General features: G+C 36.1%; 1 long non-coding RNA gene across 1 annotated transcript; it reads right to left on the minus strand.

Moving 5' to 3' along the window:
• Positions 1 to 4,503: 4,503 nt before the first annotated feature.
• On the minus strand, positions 4,504 to 5,896 carry LOC145013177 (uncharacterized). The gene is made up of 4 exons (XR_013664866.1): positions 5,274 to 5,896; positions 5,129 to 5,200; positions 4,859 to 5,021; positions 4,504 to 4,713 (listed from the first exon to the last, which is right to left on the minus strand). It is a non-coding gene; the product is annotated as an uncharacterized LOC145013177 (long non-coding RNA).
• Between the last annotated feature and the right edge of the window lie 771 nt (positions 5,897 to 6,667).

Raw genomic sequence — 6,667 nt, forward strand, 5'->3', positions numbered from 1 at the left:
AAATGCTTAGTGAGTTCCCCAAAATACAACCTACGCACGTACGCCTTTCCAGGCCTCGACCTTCCGGTCCATGTGTCTCAGGGGACTTCTGTCCCGACTGGGTAAACCTTCTGGTCCTACCCACGTCAACCTTACGGTCCATATAACCACGCCTTCCGGCCCATAACATGTTGCCTTCCGGCCCAAATCAAGCATATCATACATGGCACATATAACGAATAACTTATCACACATAAGGCATATATCTCATATCATATTCGACATTCCGGTCACACAGTCAAACCCTTCAGGGTACAGTATAGTGAGAAGACTCACCTCGTGGAAAGTCTAAGATCTCGTGTCTTGCTATCACCGAATCCAAATGACGGTTCAACCTCGCCTATACATAAATATATCATTTAATACACAAAGACTTCCACCACTAAAACTTACCCCTTATCATCATTCCTGAAAGGGTAAAAGACCATTTTACCCTTCCTTGACCTAAAGTCCTCAAATTGACCAAAACCCTAAAAGTCAACATTATAGTACGCGGGGTTACTGATAGATGTACGCGGGGCGTACATCGCCAACCTCCCCCCCTGGGTCGGGGTCTCTACCCAGTACGCGGCGCGTACTGGGAGTTACGCCCTGCGTAACTGCTAGATTCAACCACCCTCCATTTCTGGTCTTAATCGGTTAAGCCAATACTACAACTTCTAGATCCGAATCTTTCAGTGTGTCTACATCCATAAAGTCGAGACCTTTAAGCCTTGGCATGGCTGTAAAGGCTCCATCATCACACAACAACCTTTTATTCAAACTCATGGACCTAGATCTCATGCATGGTGCAATACCCACGACCAAGATGCCATTTTTATGAGTCTACAACTCCAATAGATCAGAAATATGAAGTATCTAGGCTTATGGAGGCCATTTGCACAAAAGTCTCCACCTTTGGGGACTTAAACCCTAGAAAATGATACCTTAAGCACATAACATAAACCAAATGGCAAAATCCGAACTTTTTACCTGAAAATGAAGCTTTAACCCTTGCAAAGTTCAGATCTACTCTTGAGCACCACTTCTAGCCTCTCCAATAAGTTCCTCTTCTCCTTTGCAACCTTGGAATAACACCAACAAACTTAGAATGCACACACAAAGGCTTAATGACGATGGCACACACTATTTAGGGTTTCACTCTGAGGGATGGTGGCTGAAAAGTCCAGCCACACATTCCTTTTATAGCCCCATCAAAGGAAATTAGGGTTTGGGTCTGAATGAGTTACGCCGGGCGTAACCTTGGGTACGCCCCGCGTACCTGAGGGAAAACGCGTCCAAAATGATCCACGCGAGTACGCGTAGCGTACACATTGTACGCCCAGCGTACTTGCCTTCCGTGCAAACCCTAAATTAACATGTAAATCCAAAATAGAAGAATACCTGAATTCGGGCTGTTACAAGATGTTCTGCAAATTAGCTTTGGTTCTTTATCAGGGGACTGTAAAGAACTTTTCAAGCACATTGCTTGCTTTTTTGTTGGAAAAGAAAGAGAATTTACAGAAACAATATTAAAGGAATGCGGGTTTCAAACATCATATGGGATTAAAAAGCTCATCGATAGATGTCTTCTCACAATTGGAGATTATAATGAGTTTACAATGCATCAGTTGCTTCAAGATATGGGGAGAGATTTAGTACGCAAAGAATCACCTGATAAGCCATGGAAGCGTAGTCGAGTATGGAAACATGAGGAGTCCCTCAATTTGTTGAAAAAAGACAAGGTAAACACAACATAGTCATCATGAGTATTTGTTAGCTCTATCATCTATATAACACTTAATGTTTGTTGTAATTTTCTTTTTGACATATAGGGTACCCAAAGAACTCAAGGTCTTTATCCTTGACATGAATTTATTGAGGGAAGAGACATTATGTAGATCAATAAGTAATGTGACACAGCATAACTTCCAAAATGATGATCTCTGAACAAGAGTTTTGGAGCTGCTCAACCAATCCAGATTGTCTATGAGTTCTTTTTAAGAGTTTTTTCGTTTTTTGCTCGACTTCTACTAATGCTTTCGTCTTCTCGTTGCAAAAAAGTCGAATTAAGAGCAGATGCATTAAGAAAGATGGATAAGCTAAAGCTGCTCCAACTCAACAATGTAAAAATGGACGGATCTTACAAGAATTTTCCAAAAGGTTTAAGGTGGTTGTCCATGCATGGATTCCATTCAAATGTCATACCTTCGGATTTACCAATGGAAAATTTGGTTGCTCTTGACATGTCTCTACAGCTCTGGAAGAAACCTAAGGTATGAAATTAAAGCTTTTACTTCAATTTTTAGACTACTAATATCTTCGTTATAATAATCTTGATTAGAGGATATCCAATGGAACAGGTTCTTGGGTCATTGAAGATTCTTAATATGAGTTATTGCAAGCTTGTTAGAGTTGAAGGCTTCTCTGGGCTACCTGCACTCGAGAGGTTGATTCTTAAAAGCTCTGAAAGCTTGGTTCATGTGTGTGAGTCAATTGGCGGATGTGATTGCCTTGTTATTATTGACTTGAGCCAATGCAGTAAGCTTAATAATGTTCCAATTGGCATTAGCAAGTTAAAGAATGTTAGAAGCTTATCATTAGACGGTTGCTTAGGTGCTAGTGAATTTCTAATGCGGATGAAGGATATGGAGTCATATGCATCTTCCTCTTCTGTTGGAGAATTTTTACCGAAAACTCCAAAATCATTTTTGCTACCTTCACTAGTAACCTTGTCGCTTGTAGGCAATAATTTATCTAACGAATCCTTTCCAAAGGACTTCAGTAGCATGTCAATGCTGAAGGAATTATATCTAAGTAAGAATCCAATTGATTCCCTGCCGGATTGTGTGAGAAGCCTTAGCAGGCTTGAGGTACTCAATGTTGGTGATTGTTGGATGTTGAAGTCAGTATTGTGCCCTCCACCTACAATCAAATATTTGTCTACTGAAAAGTGTTTTTCACTTATTAAGATAACATTCCCTCAAGAAATGTCGACCCCACCAGCTGTATATTACAAGGGTTGAGAGTCATTGACCGAAATTGAAGGCATAATAAAATTTCAAGCTATAGCACAAATTGATGAGCAGATATTATGTAGCTTGGGGTGGACAAATTTACAACATGTGAAAGATCAGAAGATGCAGATATGGGATGCATATAAATTGTCTTTTTCAAATAAACTCCCAGTCCAGGTATTCTCTTACTTCTGCTTTGTTTCTATGGATCTCACGAACACACACACACACATACACACACTAATATGCATAAAATTCATATAATGTAATGTTTTATTTGCAGATGTTTTCCGAATTTGGAATATTTAGCACATGTTTTCCTGGGAAAGCAGTTCCAGATTGGTTACCTCATATTCATAAAAGCAAGGGGTCATCAATATCAATATCAATAGCCATGCCATCATCTTCAATGAATAAAACCATACAAGGAATAAATATATGCTTTGTGCATACATTCACACACACAGGAAAGTTAAGTTGGTTAAAAATTAAAGTAGAGAACGTGACAACAAATCACACCTGGATATATTATGGTCATATATTTACTTTACCAGAAACAGATGAAGATGTAGTATGGTTAAGTCATTGGATGTTTGGGGAGAATGAGATTAAAAATGGTGATGAAATTTGTGTTACAATATTAGAAGATCCTTTGAGAAATTATGGAGCAATGGTAAGAGAGTGTGCAATAAGTACAGTGTATAATAAAACTGATAAGGAGAATAAAGAAGATCCTTTGAGTTATTACAAGTCGTGGAAACATATTCTTGGTGGTGATCTGTCCGCTTTTCAACTAGACTCAGGAGACTACTTGCTAGAACGTTTTAATATTGTTTATTATACCCTTTTATATTATAGGATAATTTCATATAAAATATCAAATAATTTTATAAAGGTACACAGTTAATTCTAAAATATTTTTCCATTTCCAAATTTAATAGGTAAAGTAATGGCCAATGGGATTAGTTATTGCTCCTTAACATCGAATATTGATGAACTTGCAGATCATGAGCGTTTGTATTAACTGTTGGATTAATTCAGAAAATAAGATCCAGGGGTATTTTCGGAAGTTTATTTATTTAATACTTTTTTCTTCCAGTTTTTGTGTATGAGCAGGACACCTTTAGACTTAGTATGAATAGGGTATGACATTTCTTTGTATTTAATTAAGAACCAAGTTTTTTTCAGCAATTAGTACTTAGGCTCCAAGTATATTATCCTCTGTTTCCTGTTTATTGTCCCCTGTTCTTCCCTCTTCATCTTTGTTTCAAGTTCATCTGTTTCTTTGCCTTGGTGCACAAGGTGCAGGGGAGTAAATCTGCCCATGTCATTATATTACTGGTATTGAATCAGCCCTTTTGAGGCAAGTCTTTCTCAACCTAATTGCAGCTTTTCTTTTGTTTTATAAAAGGTTTCGTGGACCGGGTATTTTCTAGTGAGGACTAAATAGATTAATAAGATGGGACAGAATAAATGAGGTATACATGAAAGCAGGATCACCTCAAAAGAACCAAAAGATTAAATACTGTGTCAAGTGTGGATGTGTCTACTCCTATTTCCAATAATTTAGATGCAGTAAAGGGAAAAGCAATTTATCAGCTTATCATTTGTTGATATAGAAATAACAGGCTTGGTGTAGGTGAAATGGCCCCATTAGCTGGAATTGGGGTTACACCACCTGCAACAACAAATGACAAAACTTATTATCATTCCTTCTTTTTCTTTTCACATCTATGGATATGCTTATTATCATGACCTGAGAAAGAAAAGAAAATTAGATACTACAGAGAATCAAATGGGCCTTAAGAATAAGATCCTCCTACCTTGGACATAGAAGGGCAATATGACTGGATTACAATTTTCAACCACATAAAGATCTGTTAAATGTTCTTTTAGAAAGTAATCATAAAGGAAGCACCACTTGGATTTACCATCAACAAATGATGGAAAATTTCAAATTTGAGGCCTCGGCATTACATCGAGCACCTGGTGGACAGAATTTGCAAACCAGTTTTATAGGACTCAAAATCACAAATAATAAATAAAAAAAAACATACAAAAAATAAGGAAAGAACGGATCCAATGGCACATACATTGGCTACTTTATCCTTCATGTAAATATGGTTTTTCGAATTCTGCCATTGTTATCAGATCTTGAAACTTTTCTACAATAGAAAAATCATTTGTTAAAAATAAATTGGAACAACTAGAAATAAAATAAATCAGAGACTGTCATACCTTCTTGACAGTTTTTGCACACACTATTGCACTGCTCATATATTTATCAAGCCCAAGAAACATATCTACACGTAAATATAGAATCAGGAGTTGTTTCAGTTCTAACACAAACTCGACCTCAATTTGATGTATGGTCATCCTTCCACCTGAAAAGTAAGAAAAAAATAGATACATTGTAATTTATTCACTACAAATTTGCCACAAAACATACCTGATGTGGTGGAAATGAGGTTCCCATCTGCAAAAAAAAAACATATTTATATAAAGAGAACAAGCCCAGATTTCACACATTGTCTATAACTATCGATTTTAACATATAGTGTCCTGGAGTTGTAGCTAACATCCATGCTACCAATTACCAAAGTAGAGCAAATTCCCATTTAACGTCAGGCATGTTGCTCTGTAATAACCTTCGTTCCCCTCTACCTTTATCCAGAAATCAAAGATGGCTTACCATCATATGGAAAATTTAGTATCAGTTTTAAATCTTGATTCTGTGTTTCAAGATATTTCTCAATTCCCTTTCTTATTTGTTCTCATTTGTTTCTAATGCATAGACAATGCATGCTAACTGTTTGTGGAAATGCCCAAGTGAAACTAATCTGGGATTTTGCGTTTTTTGCTATGAGTTAAGGTTTTCATATGTATGAACTGCATATCAATGAAGCATGATATTACTTAAATTCCATTTTTTTATCTTCATGGAGTTATCTTACGTTTGGAACATCCTTGCTTTATTGGTACTCTTCATGTTTCTCTCTCTCCAATTTTGACCAGATTGGAAGTTTTTACAGGAGTTCCTCAAGGGTGAATATTTTGCACACAAACTTTTCTTTTTTCTAAATATGAAGTACTTTTTAGTTAATCATGTTGGGGATATATAGTAACTGAATACCTCTCACTTGATATCATTTGATGGGAAGAAAATATAAGCTGAGTTTCTATTGCATCATGAAATTTTCAGGTAAACTATATGAAATGTTATTTTGGATATATAGTACAATGCATTCTTTTTAGGGTTAAATTGCAATAAAGAGCAATGCACTTTGACTTCATTTCTAATTTGATAATTAGACTTTATAAATCGTTTTCCAAAAATGAATCTTTGATGTAAATTTGAAAAACTTATAAAATGATGAGGTAGTTTGATGATTTTACTACCTATTTTCGAAAGTTAGGTGATTTTGGTGAACATTTTTAAAGTTTTGTGATCAGGGAGGTTTTACTTCAAGGGAAAGGATAAAATTATACTTGAGAAGTTGATTTATCTTTTGATTTCTTTTATATATTATTATAGTTTTTTTTAGGATAACTATTGAATATTAGCTAACTAACTCAAAATTTTAGGCTAAAGAAGCCTACAAATGCAAAAGACGCGGAAAATTAAATGCATG

The sequence above is a fragment of the Lactuca saligna genome, chromosome 8 (genome assembly GCF_052625555.1).
Source record: "Lactuca saligna cultivar CGN05327 chromosome 8, ASM5262555v1, whole genome shotgun sequence".
NCBI classification, from domain to species: domain Eukaryota; kingdom Viridiplantae; phylum Streptophyta; class Magnoliopsida; order Asterales; family Asteraceae; genus Lactuca; species Lactuca saligna.